The sequence below is a fragment of the Antedon bifida genome, chromosome 3 (genome assembly GCF_963402885.1).
Source record: "Antedon bifida chromosome 3, ecAntBifi1.1, whole genome shotgun sequence".
Classification (NCBI taxonomy): domain Eukaryota; kingdom Metazoa; phylum Echinodermata; class Crinoidea; order Comatulida; family Antedonidae; genus Antedon; species Antedon bifida.
The window spans coordinates 34397042-34424684 of NC_136228.1; the positions used below are offsets into that span (position 1 = coordinate 34397042).

Below are 27643 nucleotides of genomic sequence, written 5' to 3' on the forward strand. Positions count from 1 at the left end.
ATAGGTTTATAATTACCACCTACAGATACGTTCTCAATTTGTATAGAACGATAAACAAGCCGATTACTAAGGAATGCTTTATATCCAACCTAATCATAGATAATACACTATAAGAAGAATAAGGACAGATGAAACAGAAACATAAAACGTAGGCAAGACGTCCAAAACGAATGAAATAAATTGAATTAAAGGTAATCAGATTGGTATTAAAGCGTTTACTGACAGATGGTAGAATGAGGCGTCGGTAGTTGGCCTGTCAAGGGGATGTAATCGGACGTTGTGCATTCACACAGGGAGAAAATAGTGACACCAGGCACCCTACCCATCACACTTGTGTCGTTCATAACCTACTCAGTCGATTTTAATTTCTCAACACATTTCTGATGCCAACTCCAATTTCAAATCAAAAATCCCATGACTACTCGGTCACATGTTAGAGAAAGGGTGATGATAAAGAAATATTCAAGAAAAGAAAATGATTTAAAATGTTATGAGAATGATTCACAAAGAATATCAATGTTTATCTGGCATACTAATGTCGCACATCGTAATCATTAAAAAACAACAGTTCAAGATTAAACATGTCATAAAACATACTGTGATATAACAATAAACTGACTGTACTTTTAAAGTCAAGCTTAAGATAATACGGTTGTATTTACGTTATTGTAACCATGGGTCTCAGGCTCACAGACATCTCATTCAATTCAATTCTGTATGTTTGGTTTTAGTATGGATTAGTCATTTATTTATTTAAATATTTAAATTTAATGATATTTCTGAATATTGTTTTATTTACAGAAAGTGAGCTGATATGACTAACTAACAGATAATATTATTAAGTTATTACTTAAGTTTGATTTTTTGATAAATTATTTTTAATGTACACGATAATAAATAATATCTTAGTTTATCAATATAAATAATTGTTTAATAAATTGTAGCTATTTTTTTCGTTCTTGAATAACGTTGAACTTCAAATTCTCCATATTATAATTGTACTGTCCCTTTATCATTTTGAGCTTGCAATCAAACCGATAGAATATATGATCAATCTTATCCTCGTGCGTTATTAATTATTATCATCAAATTTGATTGTTTCCTTAAATTCATATCACATATTGTATTCCAATTGTTATTAATATGTTCTATTGGTTAAATAAATGTTACCAAATGTCACCTATCAAGAAACATTGTTATATTTAATGTTTGATATTCATTAATTGATGTGAATTCTTAGAAGGCCTTTTGACGCTGAATTTCACAGAATAATAATACATGAATGAGTAGAGCTATCACCTTGCCAATAGATGTTTAAAAAACGCTGCATTTATCAAAACAAATGTCACTTATGTAACAAAAGCATGAATGTTAGCAATTCATAACCAATATGAAGTATATTTCCAGAATAAAAAAAAGAAATGATTTGTTAAGTTTGTTTGTAAGTTAAGTAAGTACGTTTTGTTAAGAGTTAATATGTAGACTGCCTCTTTTAAGTTAACTTTTTTTTACAAGGGTAGCTCTATCTATACTGTACTACTCTTAAAAACAATACAAAAATATACAGAGGACATTCAAACATAAAGTCTAGTCTCCTAGATACAAGAGGATTCATAAAAGTTAAAATTCTCAAACAGATTTAAAAAATATTAAATAAAATTCATAAAAAAAACTTTTTAAGTTCATATAAAAGGACATTTGTACCATATATTGCTTATTATTATTGCTTATCTTAGACTAAAATACTTTTATCTTAAAGACACCTTCCCTACAATTTAGCTATATACCTAGCCTGACGTTGTATAGTTGCTGCATTTAAATTGTCTTTCTATTTTTGCCAGACTCCATTGTTACAAATTGGGGAAAACCCGGTATTTTCGCTGAAAAGTTAGGAGTCTTCCATTTGTTTTGGCCTCACGATCGATCGAAAAGTTGGTGAATTACAGAAGAAAAACAAAAATATCAATCCGCGCGCAATGCATTTTGGGATTTATAGCAGGCCGCTATAATTATTAGAATCGACTTATTTTTCACATTTTCACCGTTTAAAGACGAAAAAAGTTATCGCAATAGGACCATATAGTATTATTTTTACATTAAATATAGTTTGTGATCTTAAATTAGATCTAAAAAACGTAGGGAGAGTCTTTAACCACATGGCAATGAACTAAATTTTAACCTGCATCTTTTACTAATTGTACACATGTCAGAAGCTACTTTTCACGGTTACATAAAAACAGGTTAAATAGTATGTGATAAATACATTAGTTACCTGCATTTCCTTGCCTGGAGAAACAACACAAAAACTGGTTAAATTGCTTTCTCAAATGAAACTAATTGATTGTGTCATCTATGCATTTTCAATTATTTTATACATATAGACCAAAAAAAGGAATTAAAATTATATATTCATATATATGTGTTATGTTATCATATACGATATTTGTAATTTGCATTAGTGATTTTATTTATATCATGTTTTATTTTTATGTTTTTATGTAAAGGTCCTGCAAAAACAGAATTGTAAACTTCTTTATGCAGGATCCAATTATGTACTGTAATTGAAGTTATAAATGATGACTAAATAAATGCGAATGAATGAATCAAATTAAACAGTTATTTAAAACTATTTAAAACTATTTTATTTTGAAGACGAATCATATGATTTCTGAAACACATGATGAATGTTTACAGACCGAGACAATGTGGTACTTTCACAAGAACATAATTAAAAGAAATTAGGCCGCATACTTTGCACTAGTTTTCAACCGTTTATTTTTATTACACAATTTCAAAAGTACCCGGCAAGTTGTTATGTAGACTATACAAAATAAAGTTTAAGTATTAAGCGTATGCTCGTTGGGATTCTCATTTCGTGGATGCTAGTTTTATCATCTGCGTTATCAGAAGGTAATAAACGGTCACACCAATGATTCAAATGTGTTCAATTATATAATTCAATATAAAACGAGTCAATTTTCCAAGCCAGATAAAGCGTACTACTTTCAACTTCCACGAAAGAATGTGCAAATGTATTAGATTCGCTAAAAGGTCAGCAGAGGTCACCTCCGGTTTGTATCAATAATCCATGCCTTACCATTAGGCTGTCTAATTTGACAGGTAGTTTCTGCTTTTAATTTTGTAATTAATTTTTTTTACAGTATTTTCAATCATTTTTCATTTAATTAATTACATTAAATATAGCATATTCTATCATTTTACCAATTATTATACCGATCAAATTGATTCAGTTCATTTTTGCTTCCTAAATCTGAAATTAGTTAGGTCAAACACAGCAGATTCATCTTAAATCTGCACTCACCGTATTCAATAAATGTGAAATTGCAGAAATAGGTCAGTTGAATTTAAACATTAATTTCACACACACAGCTGAACTGATGCTGGTAAATCCCCACAAACATGACTATGAAAATACATCTAATCATGTATAAGTGTTCCGTATATTATAGGTGACTATGCTAAGCTTTTTGCAGACTTTGCAATTCTACAAATTTCAATTCAGAGAAAGATGACTATTTGATAATGTATGTACTGTATGATCCTCTGGTATAATCCCACTGACTTCCCTACAAAAGGAAATTAGGCCAACTTTGAGGGGTGGGACTATACCCGAGGATCAGGAAAAAATGATTGATAAGCATTTCTTGTAAAAACTCATTTGAACTGGTGAGAGAGAGGCCTACATCCAGACCAAAGGTCAATACTGGGACTATACCCGGGGATATGCCTGGTTGTGAAATCAGACAAAGTAGGGGGTGGGATTATACCCGAGGATATATGGATATTTTGTATAGCAGAAGAGTAATTGAAATTTCAGTAGTACACCTGAGTACGGGGTCAATGGGGGTCAATGCAAGACTCACAGGCAATGATAACCTGGGCCAAGAACCCGAGCAACGCTTCTGCTTCCGGTCCATCACCTCTCATACCAATGGACTCCGCAATAGTCAATACCCATCTGCCATTAGAACAATGAATGTTACAGAATGATGTGTCAATTTTTTTTTCAACTTTTTTATTTTGTGTGTATTGTGCTGTAGTCTATTCTCAGAGCAACACAATTTTCTATGTATTTTATGCAAATGATATAATAAATAGAATTGAATGTAAAAATAACGTAATTATAATGTCTGTGGATGCCTGCCAAAAATAGTGGAAAGAATATAACATTCTTTTTACATAGTCATGAGTAAATAATTCATATTTTTTTGACAATAACACTTTTTTTTATTCTTTTGTTGTAAAATTAGGATTCGTAAATTGAGGTGTTTTACTGTATTGTTAGTGAAAGTAATGAACAAATGAAAAAGTAAAATGATTGATAAGGCAAAATACTGTGTGCAAGTTTGATTAGATTTAGACATGATGATAATGACTTTTAAATTTGTCAGAATGATTTAACTTGATTGGCAGGCTAAATAAACACTGTCAACATAGACATGTGACAAGTCACAAAAAAGTAGAATCAGGATTCCTAGAACGATAACAGCATATGAGAAGTCCTACCTTTGCTCGTGCTGTGCACGGTAGGACGTTTGTACAACACCGGCACGCGGGCTAAATTGTTTATGACAGCGAGTAAGCTTCTCATCCCTCGATGTCTCGTCTTCTTGCTTTTAGCATGAACATGCGTGGATGTCTTGGATTTGACGTTTTCTCACATTAAGAGTTTCTGGATACAGCAGATTATTAGAACAAGTCTAGTCGAACTGTGATCAGGCACCGATCGCTGACGCCTGCAAGACAAAACTCATCTGAAGTAATTGTTTGAGAACCCTGTTAAAGTTCGCCTCAAGACAACAAACCAATGGATTATGTAGATGTTAGCAACTAGCAATTAAGACAACTTGTATTAAATATATCAACCTTACAAACCAAGGGTTTGTGTAGATATTAGACCTTTTTTCCCATCAGCAAACATTACTACAACTACAATCTTTACTAACAATACATTTTTTGGTAATAATTCATTAATTCTACAAAAAGAATTTACAGAAAGTGGCAAAAAAAGTCTCAAGTAACTGTAAAATCTAATTGTACGTTACTGATTTTGAAAATTTCAACTAGCAATAGCTCATTTACTTATGATTAACAGTATTTACTTATCTATCCACTAATTGAGAGCAGTATTACCAGATAAAAAAGAACAGAATATAAAATGATCAATAAATAAAATCCTAAAACTTAGATCAAATTTATTTATAAATAAAAAATAAACAAAATGGTAGATAAATGAAATTCTAAAATATATGTAAAAATAAAGCTATAAACATGTTTTAAAAATAACATTCACAAATGAAAATAAACAAATAATCTGACCAATCACAAGCAACAGTTTGGATCATCCGCCACCCGTGATTGGTCGATTTGAGTTAGGTGTGCATTTTTGTGTGGGAAGGAAGCGTAGGACAGTAAATAATCATCAGATGTACAGTAGTGTGGGTGATAGCAGTAGTGAAAAGCGTAATTGCTATTCTGTGGTTAGTATATGTTCTACATGACCAACAGAGCCAGTAATAAATTCAAGTTAATTATGGTACGCATGATTGACATTCTAATACACAAGACATTTATTATCAATATATTGATAGTAATAAACCTTTTATTTTTACTTATTTATTTCTCCTTTATACTGTATTCCCAGAGGGCCTCGTAGATAACTTGCACACATTAAAAAATATAGAAACAAAACTACAGTATTATAGTAATAGTAGTCAAATTATTTTCACCAGTCCCACCCTATTTAACTTATATTCCCAGTTGCCTGGACATTATGCATTCTCATTCCTGAGGACGATCAAAGTATATTGATCAAAACGTAGAGAAACTCAACAGTTCTTTTTAGAACTAAATATACGTGATTTCGCCATGCAAGCTTTAAGTTTACGCAATAAAATTATTATCCAGACAAAAAAAACCAAAGCTAACCAAAAATCACTTGCAGACAATGACTTCTAGTTGACTATTTCTTTTCTTTAAATTACACTTTACAGTTTAAATTTATTTTTGAAATCCACTTTTTGATCGAAGTGAACTTTAAAATGGCATATTCAACAAAAGGTGTTTATGAGAATGATTTTTTGTTTAAAAATGCCACCTCGGAAAAATCTTGTACTTGTAGTGCAACTTTATTAGGTCAGTTTGTCTGATGAAAATTAATGTAATTCTCTCGAGACAAATTTGGTATTATATCCAGCTCAGACATTAGATAATGTATACACAATTTGTAATGAAACATAAAAAAAACAGTACAATGTCATGGTATTCAAGTAGTGTGAAAACCGTCTGATCTTGTAATTGAAGTTTTAGAATACCTTAGGTTTCAAGCGGTAATATTTTAATTGCAGAAAATTACGCTTAAATATATCAAATTTATTTAACACATTAAAGTCATTTTGCCAATAATGTCAATTATAGCAGAGCAATATATCTTAAATCCAAAGGCAAATTACTGAATTACTGATCTCAATGGAGATACAATATAAAATACTGTAAGCAAAAAGCTAAATCAAAACGATAAAGTAAAACAGCAAGAAAAAGTAGCAGAGCTTTCGGGCAACACTTGCCCTTCATATTTTATATTCATATATAATTTTACCTCCATTAAATACGGTTTACATAAATGCACAGTATTCACAAATATGGTAAAAATGAATTAAGGAAAAAAATGAAATGTATAATGCTGTGGACCAGGTGTGAGAGAAAATAATTATTGGCCTATAATAATGTTATTGTAGAGGGCCAAACTGCAGTAAGGTAATGACTGTGGACATTGAACTCTAGTTTGTAGTCAGTGATAATAAACAATGGCATGACATCTGTTACAAGACCTCTTTAACAGGATAACCAAATAAACATTTAGTTTAGAGGTTTTCCACCTAAATCAATGAAGAACTTTAGCACAGATAATAATTATCATTCAGTCTTAAGGTAATTAAATGAATGTTTGATTTCTTAAAACTCTGTATTCATTCAAAATTTTGAAAATGATAAAACTAAAAGGGGGTTACCCCGGTGTACTAGTATACACACAACCACTGTCACTCATCAAGAGGGCCCCTTGAGGGTCACCCTCTATAAATAAGGTGTAATAAAAAATATTTACAAAAAAGGACAGACAATTTCAAATCTTCTTAAGACAAAATTCCGCATCATAACTAACATATGGGCTAAGAAGAAGGTTTAATGAAATGTTGAATTTTTGGCGTCATGTTGTAAAAATAAATAAAAATAAAGAACTCACAAAATATGGATTAGCATCATCAACACGCAAACAAAACATGAAGAAAATGAAAAAATTAAGAGAAGCTTTCTGATTGGTTAATAACAAGACGATGATGTACATATGGTGAGTGTCTGTTGGTGAGTTGCTGGCGTCATGTTGTGAACATTTTGTGATATACCGTATACAACGAGGACCAATTATTACATCATTTAATTTAAGTGCCTTCTTAAATTGATATAAGAATTCATTAAAAGTGCATTCGTTACCAGCTTGTATTAACAATGTTACAGTCCTTCCATTAAAATTTATAGATTTTTTTTGGGGGGTATTTATTTTTTTTTTAGACTACAGGCTAAATATAACAAATTTAAAGCCATCCAGCATTGTGACATCTTGTATTAACAATGCCTGCCGTTTATAGAAAAGCCTTTTTAATAAATGTTTTGTCTTTATGACATAGATACAAAATGGTGATGAGACTATTTTCAATTCCAAGATGAAACACTCGAGAAATGGGAGAATAACCCACGACTAGCAGCTTACTGGGCTGAATTGCGCACAAGTGTGGACAACACATACAGCAACTTTCTACTCCCCAAAGGTCCCTTCGTGTCGAGTGCTGCCACCAAACGGCGCCCGTTCGTCTGTCCACAACGACAAGGGCTGAATGGACCAGTACATCGGGGTAACCCCCTACTCTTCCGAAAGATGTACTGGGTTCTTTAAAGTGCCAACGAGCCATATGTGTACAACTTACAGCTTTAAAGGCGACATTCAGCATCAATATAGATGATGATGAATGATAATAAAATGTATAATAATTAGAACTATAATGACATGAATAACATGAATAATTAGTCATAATTGAATGTGAAAGATTGAAAAGAGGTTATTATTGCACATTACGATGAATCATATTTTTATTAAACAATTATGATTATATTAATGGAAATACTCATACAATGATAATTAAAGAATATGGAATTTTCAGATTTCAATGAAAATGTTTTTCTTTTAATATCCAGCAAACACGAGGCAGGTGTACAGTAAGAAAACACATGAATGTTATCAAGATGTGTTCAAGAGAATCTTCTAATTTTGTTTGGTATGCTTTGGTATTTCAATTAATTTTTTTCTTGATGCATTTACGATCTAGTTACACACACAGAATTGGTGTTTTGTATATTGTATCTCATCTATAACGATACCCATTTTTACTTTATAAATTGTGAATATTGTATGTTAATGATATTTTACATAGATATTGATATTTTTGTATCAGTGAATGTAGTTGTTTCTTGATTTTTATTATGTTTTTTTTTTAGTATTAGTAAGTGCAATAATATCTAGTATTGCTGTTGTTTATTTATCTAATTTTTAATTGTTAAAAGATATTTTATTTCAGTTTTTTGCTTTTTTTTCGGAAATAAAAGATATCATGAATAATAAATCTACTTAGATCTAGCCAATGTTACCTACTGCTAGTATGAACTAAAATGAATGCAAAAATTAAGGTCTGGTAAATGTTGATGCATAGAAATCTGCTTTGAGTTTGAGGATTCAAAGCGCATTAAATGAAAAAAAAAAGTTTTAATATTTAATGTGGTGTGTAGAGAATACTACTAAATTAAAATTCGTTATTAAATATAACCAAAATGATTTCACAGCATGTTTGAGACTGAAATGAGCGATACCAAAATGAGGAAAGTTCTGTCGACCTTACTGTCGTCAAGCATTATGAAAGCCAATAAACTTGATTGAAACCATCTTTCAATTTGTTTGTTTCATGTAAAGATCAAGGGTGTTGTGAGAGCATGGGAATATAATGCCTGTTTCACTGCCAATTTTACAGTCAATTCAAAAGTAACACAAAAACAATGACACAAACTAATTAGACAAGTTTTCCCTAAAACAAATAAACAAAATAAAATATTATATTTACCATTACCAAAAAAACTAGTTTTGCAAAAAGTAGGATTTTCCTAGTAATATATATTTAAAATACTGTACTATTATTAAAATGCAGAAGCAATATGCGTTTGAATGTTTTCATAAATATATCAGAATGAAAGTTTACACAGTCTAAAGCTCTGTGAAACTAGTGTGATGTGCCCAAATATGGTAGTGATATGCCCGAGTATGGTAGTGATATGACATCATCATGTCCATATATGGGAACATCACATTTTTTGTCACATAAAGTTTGATAGTGTAGACAGAGCTTTACAAAAAAAGAAGAGAAAATCTGAGATTAGAGAAGAATCTCTTATATGTGTATTACTGTATAGAATAGTCTTCTATGTATGTAATGAGTTGTTAAATCATTGAAAGTAAAATCATCCCTTGGGTGTCATCCTAAATAGAAAGAAATACCTATCCAACACCTAAGTGAATGCCAATCAGAACACATTGACCTAAAATACCTTGATCAGTTCCTGGCAGAATTAAGAAGTTTCATACATAGCGTTGGGTTTCAGATTGCCACAAGCAATGGATGATCGTTTCACAAGAGGGCGTTTCAAAAGTTCATGATGCTTTAAGTACAGTGTACTAGATTTTATAAAATTCTAAAAAAAAAAGTTACTATATACTATTACTTGTATAAATAATAATATACAGTGTCTGTAAGTGCAATATCATCCAGTTCAGAAGCAGAGTCCTACGGGTTTAAACCTCAAAGAAGATTCTTTAAGCTAAGCATACAACATTTTTGTAATTCTCACACACTTACTAAATGTACTGAAATAAGTGGCCATACTATAAAGCACAAAGATATCCTTTTAAAAAAATGTTTAGAAAATATGATTTTATTTATTAATAAAGCAATATCGTAGTCTTGTGAATATATGAAAGGTGTAGTTTATACAGGGCGCTGTATTTATTTAACAAATTTATCTAATTTTAACAATTTTTAGCCTCTTAACTTTTTGTGTGTTTTTGTAAATTGTATTTTATATTTATATTTCTGTATTTTGCCAGTTTTCAAATCACATTTCTGTTTTTTTAAATGGACAATAAAGTATATATGACTATGACTATGACTATGAGATATGATAACGCATTATGTAGTACTGCCTTTTATACTAACTTTATATAACAGAGTATATGAACTGTATGTAAAATATAACCACACAACCAAATTACTTTTTTTTATTGTTACATGCATTTTTCACAATACACTGTAGATAATAATAGGTCTATATATTTTTATTGTTTCTCAGCACTATTAAATTTTAAAATGTGATCAAAGACACACAGAAAATATTTTATTTCGCAAATAAAACATCTTCCTTTGTTAAGTAAAATTAAAAAAAATTGTTTTAAAATCAATGTGTTCTAGCTTTCTCTATAGTTGAATTAGTAGGTACTACTACTATGCACCAGGACGGGAAACGCTGGATATGGGCAAATCACACTAAGCCTCGCCTTCTTTTAAACTGCGCATGCCCCAATCTCCAGTCCACAATTTTCTAGGAGCGATAAACTACATATTTGCTGTTGATCTTTTAAATTTCTCAAAATAAATCATTAGATATTTTGCTGTCAATCTTTTTAATTTCTCAACAAAAATTTAAATATGGTGCAGAAAAATAAATAAGTATTTATGTCTGAGTTGTGATGTATTTCATTTCATGTCAATTCACATTTATTCAGAAATATAATATTTACATTACAGGGATTTTACAGAGACAAGTAATTGTCTGTAGTCATAAGACCCTTTTAGAAAAAAACAAATATTATCACAAAGGGAAAAAAAAAGCAAAAGTATAAATACAAATAATATAAAACAAACTAATACACATGTGTGTATTGAAATTACTTTATGTTCATTTCAATTTTACATTCACATAGAATTCAAACGACAGAAAAATTAAGTATTTATGCCTGGGGTAAGGTACAGAGGGGCAAATAATCCCAGCATTGGTAGTGTGTTGGGATTCTTCTTGTGGGGCGTTTAGTAGAGGAATGTCTATGGTAGTAATGGCAATGGCTTTGTATGAATGTCTTCAGGCTGTGGTATAATATAGGAGAAATAAGGAATTTTAGAAGATACCTGCCTTGACTTTTTGATCTAATTACATATTTACATGTGCAGTGCTTCTGGGTACAAGACATTTGCACTTGGGTTTCACTAAACAAGGAAAAAAGTAGATTGAGAGAGAAGTGAATTGTGGCCATGTGTTGGCATAGCGAGACGTTAAAATTTATTATTTAAAACAGAAGAAAATTATGATTATTATTTTCAGTTTTAGCAAGACATTGTAGTGCTAGTTGCAAATACTATTTTTCAAAATACTTGTTTAAACTATGAGTCAGAAAAAAAACAAACTTTAAAATTATGATGCATAACAATTACTGGTATGATTGTATAATATTAAAATATTTTTTACTTATCTTTGGCGTCACAAATCATTGGGTCTGCTGGCTGCTATAAATCAAGCCTCTATCTTATGTCAATTTTATTGATCTTTTTTCTAGTAAGACTTTTAAATAGTTACAGGATTAACTTTTAATATATTCTTTATTTCTGAAAATATTTTGTTGGAAATCTCTAGAGTGTCACAAAGTGCACATATTAAATAAACAGGTTTTTTAGTCTGTGAACAACACTGTAACAACACAATTAATGCCTTAGATAAAAAGGGCTTCTGGTTTAAGAAGGTTAATATCAATACTTTTCCAAGCATCTTTAGTGACCAAGATGAGAGCAAGTTGCTATATCTTAAACCGCCTACGTTATAAAGCTCAATTATCAGTAGTAGAACATTGTGATTAAATACAATTTACTTCTCATTATCAATATCATTGAACATTTAATAGCCTACAGCATGATATCCAAATACCGTTCTTTGTGTTGTTCTGAAACATTTTGAATAGAACATGTATATAACCAGCTTCCCCCACCCCCCGTTTGTCCTATTTAAAAGAGCTGATAATGTACAAGATATAGTGTAGCTATATGTAAATGATGTCCAGTAGATGATGGCCTACAGGTTTTTATAGATGCACAGTACATGATGTCCAGTAGATGATGGCCTACAGGTTTTTATAATAACATCTCTATCCATTACTTTACTGTTAATCTGATTTCTATTTTATAATCCTTTTACAGGAAATTTCATAATACTCTGGTATTAGTTACTCAGTTTTCTTTTTTATTCACTTGTATATTATCATATAATGTGCATCATGATTTAATGTTTTAAATAAACATGTTTCTCTATTGAACATCCCCTACAGTACGTCTGTCCATCCATCCATCCCACTCCCGTCCATCCATTCAATTCTATCCCATCCATTCATTCTTAACATCCTATCCATCCATCCCACTCCCATCCATCCATCCATCCATCCATCCATCCATCCATCCCACTCCCATCCATCCATCCATCCATCCCACTCCCGTCCATCCATTCAATTCTATCCCATCCATTCATTCTTAACATCCTATCCATCCATCCCACTCCCATCCATCCATCCATCCATCCATCCATCCATCCATCCCACTCCCATCCATCCATCCATCCATCCCACTCCCGTCCATCCATTCAATTCTATCCCATCCATTCATTCTTAACATCCTATCCATCCATCCCACTCCCATCCATCCATCCATCCATCCATCCATCCATCCATCCATCCATCCATCCTATCCATCCATCCCACTCCCATCCATCCATCCATCCATCCATCCATCCATCCATCCATCCATCGTATGTATTCTAGTGGAGGTTGGAGGTGCCAAACAAAAACATTTGCCAATAACAAAAGCCAAATTGAATGATATATGTTTTATTGATAGTTTTGTTTTGTTTACTACATCAGCTTTGTTGACAAGGTCAGCGGTATAAAGAATGCTATAAACCATGTACATAGCCAGATGATATCAAGCTGATAAATCTTAAATAATCCTACTGTATAACACCTGACATATGTACCAATCAAATGTCAAATCCAATCCCAATGTAGATACAATATGCCTAGCAAACACTATGGGTTTGTTTCTGCTGTATAGCGCCAAATAAATTGTTTATTTCAAAATATAATTTGCATATTCGAAAGCTTTTCTGCCAAATTTTTGCTCCTAAATAACCGTTTAAATCAGTGGACGTAATCATGAGCATCAAATACAATGGGCTCTGGCGGTCAATTCAAATGTTACTTCAGTGCTGTTGATTAAAGTCTGCGGTTGTATTATCAAACAACCATTATTTTGTATTGCAGATGAGAATAACCGGTTACTAAAATTTTGTCCCGTTCCTGCTGCAAAGAAAATGTATTCTATTCTATATTTAAATTATTGTTACCTTTTTACTTTTCTTTTAAAAGGTTAAAATGGTACTAATCATGTTCTATAGGAGATCTGAAGGAGCATCAATTTCTCTACAGCAATAATCCTCTCAGAAAGTTGATTACAACCATTGGAGTGGTGTACACCAACTTCCTATGTCACACCTTTGTTCTTAATTTAATGATTTGGAGGATTTCATATCTTTTTTTTAAAACATTAATAAGAAACGCTACATGTAAGAATAGTAGTAGTACTTTGTGGTGATAAACATTAATAAGAAACGCTACATGTAAGAGTAGTAGTAGTACTTTGTGGTGATAAACATTAATAAGAAACGCTACATGTAAGAATAGTAGTAGTACTTTGTGGTGATAAACATTAATAAGAAACGCTACATGTAAGAGTAGTAGTAGTACTTTGTGGTGATAAACATTAATAAGAAACGCTACATGTAAGAATAGTAGTAGTACTTTGTGGTGATAAACATTAATAAGAAACGCTACATGTAAGAGTAGTAGTAGTACTTTGTGGTGATAAACATTAATAAGAAACGCTACATGTAAGAGTAGTAGTAGTACTTTGTGGTGATAAACATTAATAAGAAACGCTACATGTAAGAGTAGTAGTAGTACTTTGTGGTGATGAACATTAATAAGAAACGCTACATGTAAGAGTAGTAGTAGTACTTTGTGGTGATAAAACGCTACATGTAAGAGGAGTAGTATACTAGTAGTACTTTGTGGTGATAAACATTAATAAGAAACGCTACATGTAAGAGTAGTAGTAGTACTTTGTGGTGATAAATGTAAAGTAAACAGGTGTACAGATATGTGCTATTAATCTTAAGCATTACCTTATGGTATTCTACATCTGTCTACAACCCAAACAGATGCCTAAAAGTGATGCCTATTGTCACATTGACCCAGTATAGGGTACTACCATGTGCTACAAACACTCACCAGTAAACATGGGAATGTGTTAAGTTGTGACTGAATAATTGGAAATAAATTAAAGATTAAATGAGGGATGACAAATTATTATTGTGCTCTTTAAGAGATTTAAATTTTACAATAATTTATCCATTTATATTAGAATGTTATTTCCTGCCACTTAAAAGCCTTAAAAGTCTAATATATTTGTTTAGCTGTAGTTAGTAATATTTTTTTCACTGTATTGCTTTTATGTAAATAAGAATAATTTTAAAGAGAGAATAGTACCATAGATCATTGAGTGAAAAAGGAAACTTATGAATAACCAAGCCTTTAGGTGCAGAGCTCTAACAAAGTAACAACGAAATCTAAAATCTAATATAACTATAGGTCTGACAAAAACGTTATCCTATGTGTGTCATGTTTGATAAAGGAAAATGAGCATAAGTCCTGTCTTACTAAAGCTCTGTCTACACTATCAAACTAGTTTGACAAAAAAAGTGTGATGTGCCCAAATATGGTAGTGATATAATAATAATAATTCATTCTTATATAGCGCATATAAGCAAGCTCTCAAAGCACTGCACCCAAATATGGTAGTGATGACATCATCATGTCCATATTTGGGCACATCACATTTTTTGTCACATAAAGTTTGATAGTGTAGACAGAGCTTTAGTCAACCTAATGTATGAGTCTATGATCTAATGTGAATGTTCTACATAACATAATACAATCAAGTGTTCAGCATTATTTCTAATGTACACCTAACATACATCAATAACATTCAATATATGGTTGTGGTGTTCATGACAAGGCAAATGAATATTGATAGATTGGATTTCAACAGACTACTTATTTAGTGTCAAGAGTGATTTGCCATCAATGTTTGATTGTGATATAAGCCGGCTTTATGTTAGCTAACTCCTAGATCTGTGACACTCAATTGATGATGGAAAACGAATAACAAACCTGGACTTGTTTCAACTGCATATCCTCAAATCGGTATAAAAAATATTGAATACAAATATCATAGTCTTGTTACAATATGGGGTCCGAAATTTGCAAATAACATTAACAGTTTTAAAGTTTTTAATTGATTTAAAAATTCCACCTTTGCAGGCAGCCGATTCTCTGTATCTATTTCCGAAGTATCATAGGAATATTTGGTAATACAACATCACATGTGTTTCACATGTATCTAGTAGTAACCCAACCCTTAAACCTAACCTTACATGACATGAGATGCTGTATTACCAAATATTCCTATAATACTTCGGAAATAGATAGTATGTGGAGATACAGCACTGGGAATCGGGTGTTGCAGGATCGGTATGGTGAATAGAGTCCGGTAGATCAAGATTATAAACTTGCCGCTTTGAAAACCAATAAGCAAATGCTAAGCACGACAAACTTGCTAAATATCTAGATGTTCTTCAGGTTATCTTGGTATCATTGATCAAAAAAGATTCTCATCTCTGAAAAACTTCTACAAATAATCACAACATTACCTTTATGTAGCAGATGTTTTTAAAACACATGAACTTCAACGCTGTAATACATCATCTAAGACACATTCTGTAATCCACGCTGGAAGTATAAGATTAGTAAGGAAGGTTATATTAAAAGCTATTGACCTATGAAAGCAGCTAGCAATGTATAGCTAAACATCCATCATATTTGGCAGTCCTAAATTTGGATAAAAACTACCTTTTTAAAGATTATGTGATTGAACTAATGTTATATCTATTGATTATGAAAGATATCCATCTAACTTAGGGATCATATAAATAATATCAAACATTTATAAAGCGCTCTTTACCAGAGTCTCACAGCGAAACATGAAAGAATAACTATTGAAATAGATGAGTTGTCAGGAGAGACTGAATTGAAAAGGGGATGGAGTGTAATGGATGGAACGAGGAAGTTGGTTCCAGATCTCTTGTGCATGAGTATATCAAAACTATTCTACTGCAGTAACTATATTTTTACTGCAGTAATGTATGATTTTATTTTGTCTCGCTTCTCACTGTAGAAGTTGCAATAATTACCTCACGACAAATACAAAATATAGTTACTGCAACAGAATAATGATGACATGTCAATATTATATTTGTATAATATCATAATTAAAACACAACCACAATTCTGCTGCACAATTTCAGGCAAAAAATCTTTGGCGAATATTGCCTTTGTTTATCCTAAAATGTTGTATTGCAAAATTTTAAAACTAGAGCCACTTTAACTGCTTATCATAAATGATAAACATGTAATAAACTGTCATAAAAAAATTGGCCTTTGTTTCAACAAAAATTAGTAAAATATATACTATACCAGTATAAATAACAGAGTTCAATAGGTCATACACAAAATATAGTATGGATAGATCAATAACTTGAAACTTGCACACGCTTTTATGGCGCCCTCACATTAAAGAATAATCTTAAAAGGTCGCTAGTAGACTTTGCAAAGCATCACATGTTTCTTGCCTGTCAATGTTAAATGTATATTGAGAGAGGGAAAATGTTTCATATTGATAGTCCTTGGTTAAATGAAATCATAATTAAACAATTAATAATTAATGCAAGACAATAATTAATTAGTTGTTTGACAGCTAGTGTGCACAAGAGATAAAGAGACAGTTACACCAGAGAGCAATTTGTATTGCTCTATGGTAAAACAGTGATGAAATATACTCAAATTCTATGAAAGCCAATGATAGATGGATAGAGTATTTAAAGTCAAATAAGGAAGTTTTCGCGCAACTCCTTTAGGCAGTTATATTCACGAGAACATCAGGAAACAGTTACCATGCGGTAGCTTATAGTTTACTACGGCTACAAATGAGTATTTGGAAACTTGGACTTGGCAAGCGCCCACCCTAAAACACGTCTGGGAAAAGAGAGTCTATGAAAACATTTGCTGATAAATATTGAGATGCATGTAGACGGTAGTTATCGTAAGATGAGCAGCATTTTTTTAAGAAATATTTCTTATTTTTTTTCCAAAATACTTTGTTCCTAGAGATCGATTATTACAGGTGTACACTAATGTCAAACATAGAAAGAAAGCTGAAATTCCAAGAACAAATTGATTCAAAATAATAAAAACAGATGATTCAAGGATTTACAAAAAAGTAGAATTTACTTAAAGTTGACTTAAGAGGCTTAATACTTGTTTATTTGTAAGCAGAGATATTCGGGCATTTTAAGCATTTGCACTAAGTCCGTACCAAAAGATGAAATAAAACAGAATAAACTGACTTTGATAATGATCGAGTCCAATTGAGATAGTGTTATTACCCGAAAGCTCTGCAATGTCTTTCTGGCTGTTTTACTTTTATAGTTTTGATTTTTTATTTAATTTATAGTAATATAATTTCACTCTGTTTTTTGCTATTCCACCATTTCTGGGTTTGTTTTTGTGAATAAGCTTCAACGAACTTAGTTCTCGATCCACACAGGTGTTTTGTTTTGCATTACATTTTTTTTTTTAAGTAAATAATTTAGGCCTGATACAGTAAACAGTATCTGACAGATATTAATTTAACAGGACTTGGACTAGTAATGTTAGTAGGCCTACTAGTCATTTTCAATTATGGAAAATAATATGAAAGTGAATACGAGGAAAAATGAATGTTAAACCTGGTCACGTGACAAGATTTGTTTAACGGCACTTCATTACTCAATTGACGGATTTAGCGATTAATTCCGTGGAAAGGAGGGATAAACTCCGGCTCTAAAAATACTTGAATAATGGATCGAAATTACAGGAACTTGTCAATAGTCATATAAAAAAGATTAAATTATGTTCTAAATGCACAATAAAATTGCAATCCTCTCAGTAACAGCTGAAGAGGTTTTAAATTGCTATTGCAGTATTCAATTTAAAAGTATTATATTTAATAAGTATTATTCATTCAATTCAATAAATAATGGAATTATCATTATTGGAAAATAATAATAAGAGAAGAAAACATGCGCACACACCACAACCTCAAGAGTATGATGGGTTGTGTGCTTATACATCAAATACGATTACTGAAAAAATAAAAAACTATTAAATGTAAAAATATAGCTAGAAATCCTGGCAAAGGTCATGGCAAATATACAGTAATCAATTTCTAAATGAAGAAGAAGGAAAATAAAATTAGTTGATATTAAACCATCACCTGGTGTATCAGTCAAAGTTCAGTTATCTTAAACCTTTTAACGAGAAAGGGTAAATTTATCTATTAAAATGAATCAAATTGGAAACATTATACAGAACCGTTAACGAAGAGAAGTTGATCGTTTTGGCAAGCTGTGCACCATACCTGACAAAATTTCATTACAAATAAAATGACTGGCATTCCCTCTGAGCATTTTTCTCCGCACTTCAAACATTAAGTTTAAATTTGTTTGGCACTGGAGCCAGGTTTCGCATAAATAAAATATATATTAACTGACTATAAACTGCATTTCTTTATTAATATTATTACAGGCGATAGCAAATGGGGACTAGTCACAGGTGATCTACTTGAGTAGCTTTGATGTTTTTACCTGTATGCTTCGGCGTGTCTCAAAAGGTCACCATCCCAATATTCAGCCATTTCTAATTTCATCTAATCTTAATTTTCAACAACAACATCCCGAAGATAAAACATAATTGTAACTTACAATTATATTTGACAGTAATGTTTTCCATTTCGCAATGATATATTTCAATGTAATATTTTGTCAAGGTTCTCAGCATAATTTTGCTGTTACAGTTCTAAATTTGATTACTGTTAAGTGACATTTTATGCAAATAATACTTGAACCCAGATTAACACTACAGGTGAAGGCAATATGTAAATTAATTCAAAAGGCAAAGTTTCCGATAACATTTTACATGAAATGCTTGATCGCTCCGTAATAATATTTCACCATTTAGGATGATAAGCTTAGCGGCGTATGTTAACATTATTGCATAATCTCAACTGAATTCATTTACCAAGGGGATGAGTTAACACATGGGAATTAAAGTTCACGTTGAAGTCATCCAATGAAATGCTTACTATCGCCATATAATATCTTGAAAGAAATTTTAATTATGAGTGATCTAACGACGTACTAATGGAAACAGCTGAGACGCTCATTAACCGCAAAAACTATCAACAATTAAAGAAATTGGTTCAAAAGCATATTAAGTAAAAAAAAGTGCATTACACAACCTTATAATTGTACAATCAAATCTGAATGGATCGGGACAGCTGAAAGTTTTTTTTATTGATTGGTCATTGGTCCGAATCATTGCTATTATTTTTAGAAAATTCATAAAGTAAAATTTTTTTGCTGTCCTTTAATTCAAAGATGCTAAATTCTTTTTACTTTTCAAACCATAAACGAGTAAAAATGACATTTGTACTGTAACATAACTGAACATTAAAACAAATTGGATATTGCTATATAGTACAGTAATTTTAAAAAACCAAAGGAATTTTGTTAAAAATAATATTATTTGGAAGTGAATAATTGAAAATAGTAAAACAACAAAAAGAATTTCTGATAGAAAAAAATGATTATTTTAAAATTCAAAGCAATTTTGTTTAATAATAATATTAAATATTGTTACTGTACAATACAAATTAAAAATACACACACAACACAGTTGTTGAACGTTTGTCAACAGTCTTCTTTTGGCGCAAGACTTGCTGTGGATATATATTTAGTCACAGCAAGAAACGGACGTTCAGCTATCTACAACAGAGAAAAGTAATAAACAAATATGTTGAAATATTGAGGCTACAAAAACATAATTACAATAAGACAAAAAAGAACATTAATGATATCAATTTCTGAATGTGACTTTCATGTTATTTTCCCTCATCCACTAGACACTGGGGAAAAATATCAATGTTTGATTACCAAGATTTGTCTAAATCTATTTTAAATGTATCTTAAAATAATGAACATTTCCCCATGGTACGATTTTGAAACATTGCAATACAACATAAATTCCCAAAAATAATTAAACAATTTATTATTAAGTTCACATCGATATATTATAAGACATGTTACTAATAATATCAATGATTCCCTACATCATTTTCACAGGAAATTGGCTTTTTCTTGACCAATTAATGCTATTTATACACACGTGAGTTTGAGCAGTTCAGTATTGTAATGGATCGGAAAGCTTCCGAAGTTTCTTATACCTACATTATTGGTGGCGCAATATATTGCATTGCATTGCTATTGTTCACTACTGGTATTCGCGGGCGTATTTGCATATCAGGTGAATGATTATATCGAATAGGCTGCGTGAGCGTTGGTTCTGCAGAAGTTGTTTTAGTTGTTGTCTGAGTAAGACATGTTATATACTGTATTTCTTTTAAGTGTGGATTCTCGCCAATACTGTGAGTAGATAATTATTTTCTATACAACCATAATGTTTTACAGTATTACTCCATGTGCATAACCGAGTTAAGTTGTTATCGTTCATTATTTGTAACGACAATGAATTCACTGTTTATAATTTCTCTTTGATATACAGCTTTGTCTTATTAGATAGCATACATGTTGAAGTTAGTTGTATCACATACCATGTTGAAGTTAGTTGTATCACATACCATGTTGAAGTTAGTTGTATCACATACCATGTTGAAGTTAATTGGATAACTTACCAGGTTGATGTGATTAGTAGTATGAAATTGGTGTATTGGATCCAGGTATAAGTTCGTTAAATGTTATATACAGTAATACTAATGTTATATACAGTAATACTAATTGATAATTAGTGAAGTGACCATATTATAGTAAGCTTGCTTGTGATTGTTTTTATTGTTGAATTATATTACACTGCTGGAAAAATAATAATTATGACGTTGTTTTATATAGGGTTTGTTCCTGTTTAGAAAAATAAATGATACAGAGTAAATGCAGCCTCATCTTGCGTATTGTTTTGTTGCATGGGATACATGGCTTCACAAACCAAACCTTAATGGTCTAAACCTAGCAAATCAATATTAAGGATTCCCGAACCACGACAAATTGGCGTCACGGACAGGATGGATGCAACGTTTCAAGCGTTCCTGAAGGAGGATTGCATTGTGTATTTTCAACAATTGTTTTACCAAACCCTGGATCGTGCATAAGACAAGGAGTATTGGACAGATAAGATTTATGAACTTAATTTAATTTTAGAACGGAAAGTGTATGGTTTTATATATATTACAGAATCTTTGTTCCGATGGACATGGCAGCCAGTGTGTTGTTATTTAAGATGATGTTGTGAATTGATGCTTATACTTACCTTATATGAAATATTGTTACTTTTGTATTACATTTACGATACTTATTTTTTGTATTGAAACTCTGTTTATTGTAGTAGTGTTTAAAGTATTTGTAGTTACTATAATATTGTCACAAATTCACCTTCTGCAATGTCGCTAGGCGAATCTAAATCTGAAGCAGCTGCAAGCGGCGATGGCGTTAATGATATGATTGCGGCATTAACTAATGTTTTAAAAGGCGTTTCGGTTCAGAAAGCTCCTCCGATTAAGTTAGTAAAATTTAAGGGTGTTCCAAGATCTCCTGGGGACCTTACGTTAAAAGAATGGCTTGAAGATTTTCGAATTTATTGTGATCATTATTCGTTGGGCGATGATGATCGATACGATACCCTGATTAGTCATCTTGGTGGCTGTGCGAAGGATGAGGTTAAATGCAGTATGAGCATGTGTGAAAATGGGAAGAATGTGAAAGCGGCTATAAGAATTTTAGAACTCGCTTTTAAATCGGAGGATTCTGTTGCATCATATAGTTCAGCATTCTATTCTAGGCAATTGTTACCGGGTGAAACCTTGGCTGAATATAGCCTTTCTTTAATGAAATTGTACTCCCAACTTGTCGAAGCGTCTCGCCCCTCTGAGCAATCCGCTTTGAGACATCTTCAAGATACTACTTTAAAGCAGCGTTTAGTGGACGGTGTTCGTGATCCTACAGTTAAGCGTGAATTACGTCGCATTGAGCTAGCTTTTAGAGGAAAATCTTTTTTTGATATGCGCGAAGAAGTTCTTGAGTTGTATAAAATTGATATTGTTAGGACAAATCCGCGTGCACATGGCGTAGAATGTAATGAACGGCCCTCAGAACTATCAGAAGTAAAGCGAGAATTGCAAGCATTAAAGAAACAAATTAGCGAAATTCAGCGTTCCCAATTTATATCTAGTCCACCTAAGTTTAATCAAAATTCTACAGGTCCTTTAAAATGTTACAATTGCGGTAAAAATGGTCATACCAAATCTGATTGTGAAATACCTTCTGGGTTGTGTTGGTTTTGTAGAGGAAGAGGTCATTATTCATATGCATGTCCACATAAGAATCGTAGTAGTAATTCTAATACTCCGGGTATCCAACGTAGTGATTCAGATACGCCTACTCAAGATATAATTAATACTGTTTCTAAGTCACAAGCCAATCATCCAATTCCAACTGGTAATGTTGAACGTGAAGTTCATATCCCTGTTGTTGCCACGGACAATAATGGAAATATGTCTAACGCCCAATCCTTGAAATGTTCCGATGCTGTTTTAGTAGATAAATTAGTAGCCAGAAGTCCATGTACTATCGTTAGAACAGGCTCAACTGAGTTAGGTTGTATCTTGGATACAGGGGCTGAAGCTTCAATAATTCCGTCATCGGTCTATAATAAGCAGTTAAAGTCAATTGTTGGAGAGCTGGGATCTGTTAATGGACTTTTCATGAATGTTATCGGTGTTTGTGGGGTGGAGGTTCCAATCGAAGGATATGTAGAAATTCCCATTGTTATAGGTGAACAAAAGTTAACTGGTAGCTTTTTGGTAGTTTCAGATGCTGTCACTGTAACTAATCATAGTAATGAATATCCTGTTTTGATTGGGTGTAACATTTTACGCGAATTACAAGGTTTCCATCTATTACGTGATCTTTCACAGGTAACAGCTACACATGTTGATGCTCCATGGAATAGAAAGGCTGAAATTCTTTTGCAAGTAGATGAGGATGAATCAAGTATCTTAGTTTCTTTGCAACATTCTGACGTGACTGTTCCTTGTGATTCACATTCAGACATTGTTGACGGTAGTGTAAAATCTGATATTGATGATTGTAAATTTAGTGACCACACCCAAAGTCGACTTGTATCCGTCGGTTCTGTGCGTAAGTTATATGACATTAATCACTCTTATTCTAATTCTTTTTGTGGTACCGAGTTAAATTCTGAGAGCCAGCAGTTACCGCCTGGGGTAATTATCAACGGTAACCTTGATTGTGTGGAAACTCAACTAGTGACTAACCTATTGTCCAAATATAATCATGTTTTTTCTCATAGTGCTTTTGATGTTGGAAAGTGTGATGTTATTCCTCATGTTATCAATTTAAAAGATGAAACTCCAATTAGACTACCATATCGTCGTATTCCTCCTCATTCTATATCAAGTGTTAAGTCTATGTTACAAGAAATGTTAGACCAGGGAATAATTAGGCCGTCCAAGAGCGAATTTGCAAGTCCCATTGTGTTGGTCAAAAAGAAAGACGGGTCTTTGCGCATGTGCGTTGATTATAGGAAGTTGAATTTCCAAACGTTGAAAGATTCATTTCCCCTACCACGCATTGATGAGGTTTTAGAAGTACTCACTGGGTCTTGTTATTTTTCTACCTTAGATTTATCTCATGGATTTTTCCAAATTATAATGGCAGACGAATCTATTAATAAAACTGCATTTAGGGTTCCTTGGGGACTGTATGAATTTGTTCGTATGCCGCAGGGTCTGTCTAATAGCCCGGGAACATTTCAACGTGTAATGGAATATGTATTAGGCGACATGAATTTGACTCAGATTGTGTTGTACTTGGATGACATTTTGATATTTTCTTCTTCGTTTAAACAACATTTATCTAGATTAGAAAATGTGTTGTCTAGATTGTATAAGTATGGGTTAAAGGTTAAGGGCAAGAAGTGCGATTTCTTTAAGACGGAGGTAACCTATTTGGGTCATGTTATTTCATCTGCTGGAGTTGCTGTAGACTATGGGAAAATAGAAAAGATACTGACCTGGCCAACGCCAAACAGCATTACTGAACTTAAATCATTTCTGGGACTCTCTTCATACTATCGAAAGTTTATTTGTAATTATGCCAAAATTGCTGCGCCTTTGCATTTGGTAACCCGGTTGTCTGACACACAAGCGGGGAAGGCCCACAGGTTTCGTTGGACTGAAATTGAAGAAGCTGCATTTGTTGAATTAAAAAATGCTTTAACTAAACCCCCAGTTCTTGTATATCCCAAATTTGATGAACCATTTGTTATTGAAGTAGATGCCAGTTTGAAAGGTTTAGGTGCTTGCTTGTTGCAGGACTCTAATGGTTCTCTTCATCCAATTGCTTATGCAAGTAGAAGTCTTCGTGGTGCTGAATGCCGATACCCTGATTTATCGAGTTTTAAGTTGGAGTTGTTGGGGCTAAAATGGGCAGTGGTGGATAAATTCGCTTCTTACATTCAGGGTTCAAAGGTTACCATTTTTACTGATCATAATCCTTTAGCGCATTTAAAAACTGCAAAGCTTGGCGCTACAGAAATGAGATGGGTCTCTCAGTTAGCTATGTTCGATATTGAAATCAAATATAAGCCAGGTTCTAGCAACAAATGTGCCGATACTTTAAGTCGTCGTCCGATTAGCGTGTGTACAGATTTTAAGTCAGATCTAGGAGTTATCGCTTCATGTCTTAATATATATGTTGATTCTCATCCCTCAATTAATAAGTGTAAACCATGTATTGAGATTGATCAATCATCACGTAGTATTAACAAGGCATTGTCTATTTTTCCTTCTTACTCTCATGAGCAGTTGGCAGAATGTCAGAAGAAAGATAGGGAATTGGGAGAAATCTGGAAATTATGGATGGAAAAATGGTGTCCTGGTGACCGCTACAATACAGATAATTCTAGAATGTTGGGCTGGTTGAGACAGTGGACAAGTTATAGAGAGATTTGTGGAGTTCTGTATAGAGAGATCAATGAAGATATCCATGGTAAAATTCATCAATTGTTAGTGCCTACTAATTTGCGCAATCTTTTTATAGATTTATGTCATGATAAATGGGCTCATCAAGGAGTTCAACGGACTATACAACTTCTAAAGCGTCGATGTTTCTGGCCAGGTATGAACGGTGATGTACGTACGCATATTTCCAAGTGTTTTAGTTGTGTATCTAGTAAAGTCCCTACACCAACGGTCAAACCCCCTCTTCGTCATATTCTAGCCTTTCGTCCCGAAGAGATTCTTGCTATAGATTTCTTAAAGATGGATCGTGGAAAGGGAGGCTATGAGGACATTCTTGTTATGACTGATGTGTTTAGTAAGTTTTCACTAGCGGTCCCATGTAAAGATCAGACGGCTGATACAGTGGCTCGTGTATTGAGAGATAATTGGTTTTCCCATTATGGTGTGCCAGCACGGTTACATTCGGATCAAGGTAGATCCTTTGAGGGTAAAATTATTCGAGGTATATGTAGTCTTTATGGCATGACAAAATCTCGCACTACGGCGTATTGGCCTGCAGGTAATGGGCAGTGCGAACGTTTCAACAAGACCTTATGCAGTTTATTGCGTTCTTTAAGCCCGAAAGATCGACACAAATGGCCCGAATTGCTGCAGCATATTGTGTTTATGTATAATTCCACCCCTCATACCGTTACAGGTGTAACACCGTATCTTCTTATGTTTGGTCGTGAACCATTAATTCCATTAGATCACTTTATTGGAGGTGCGGAACAAGATTGGTCTGAGGATTATTTGACTAAAGAAGCTGATCTCATGAAGAGGGCATATGAAGTGGTTTCACGTAGAATCAAATCAGCAGCAGCTAAAGAAGAGCATCGTTATAAGTCTTGTTCTCCGAAGGAAATATTAGAAATTGGTGATCGGGTTTTACTTCGCCGAAGACATTTTAATACTAGACATAAATTGGCTAATAAGTTCGAGGAGCACTCATATATTGTTGAGACTATTAACAAAGAAGCAGACGTTTTTGGTATCCGCTCTGCAGTTGGGGGTCCTTTGAATTATGTTAACCGCAGACGATTGCGATCAGATCCTAGGAGTGTGGTGGAAGAACCGGTACATTTTGATTGGAATGAGTGGTTGCCGTATGATGGTCTAGAAGCGGATGTAAACTATAAAGATGAAAGTTGTGAGTCTGAATCTGACGATGATGTTGAAAGTTTTAAGATTGTTGTAGATGTGAATTCTGATAAACAAATAGATGTTGAGCGTGATGATTCGGGAGTAATTCCAAGGCGATCATCTCGTTCTACAAAAGGTGTTCACAAAAATCGATATCGTTTACCCATGTCCACTCTTCAAAAATAAATTTGTTTGTTTCGCTCCTTTTGGGTCAAAAGGGCATCCAAGCGGGGAAATTGTAATGGATCGGAAAGCTTCCGAAGTTTCTTATACCTACATTATTGGTGGCGCAATATATTGCATTGCATTGCTATTGTTCACTACTGGTATTCGCGGGCGTATTTGCATATCAGGTGAATGATTATATCGAATAGGCTGCGTGAGCGTTGGTTCTGCAGAAGTTGTTTTAGTTGTTGTCTGAGTAAGACATGTTATATACTGTATTTCTTTTAAGTGTGGATTCTCGCCAATACTGTGAGTAGATAATTATTTTCTATACAACCATAATGTTTTACAGTATTACTCCATGTGCATAACCGAGTTAAGTTGTTATCGTTCATTATTTGTAACGACAATGAATTCACTGTTTATAATTTCTCTTTGATATACAGCTTTGTCTTATTAGATAGCATACATGTTGAAGTTAGTTGTATCACATACCATGTTGAAGTTAGTTGTATCACATACCATGTTGAAGTTAGTTGTATCACATACCATGTTGAAGTTAATTGGATAACTTACCAGGTTGATGTGATTAGTAGTATGAAATTGGTGTATTGGATCCAGGTATAAGTTCGTTAAATGTTATATACAGTAATACTAATGTTATATACAGTAATACTAATTGATAATTAGTGAAGTGACCATATTATAGTAAGCTTGCTTGTGATTGTTTTTATTGTTGAATTATATTACACTGCTGGAAAAATAATAATTATGACGTTGTTTTATATAGGGTTTGTTCCTGTTTAGAAAAATAAATGATACAG

General features: G+C 32.7%; 1 protein-coding gene across 1 annotated transcript in view; it reads right to left on the bottom strand.

Moving 5' to 3' along the window:
- LOC144838419 (fibroblast growth factor receptor-like) overlaps positions 1–27643 on the bottom strand; it is a 96837-nt gene that overhangs the window by 62138 nt on the left and 7056 nt on the right. Inside the window, exons 2-3 of the mRNA XM_078693763.1 lie at positions 15979–16057; positions 4528–4757 (exon numbers count right to left, since the gene is read on the bottom strand). The gene's annotated coding sequence lies outside the window, so the exon portion shown is untranslated. The remainder of the gene's footprint in view (positions 1–4527; positions 4758–15978; positions 16058–27643) is intronic.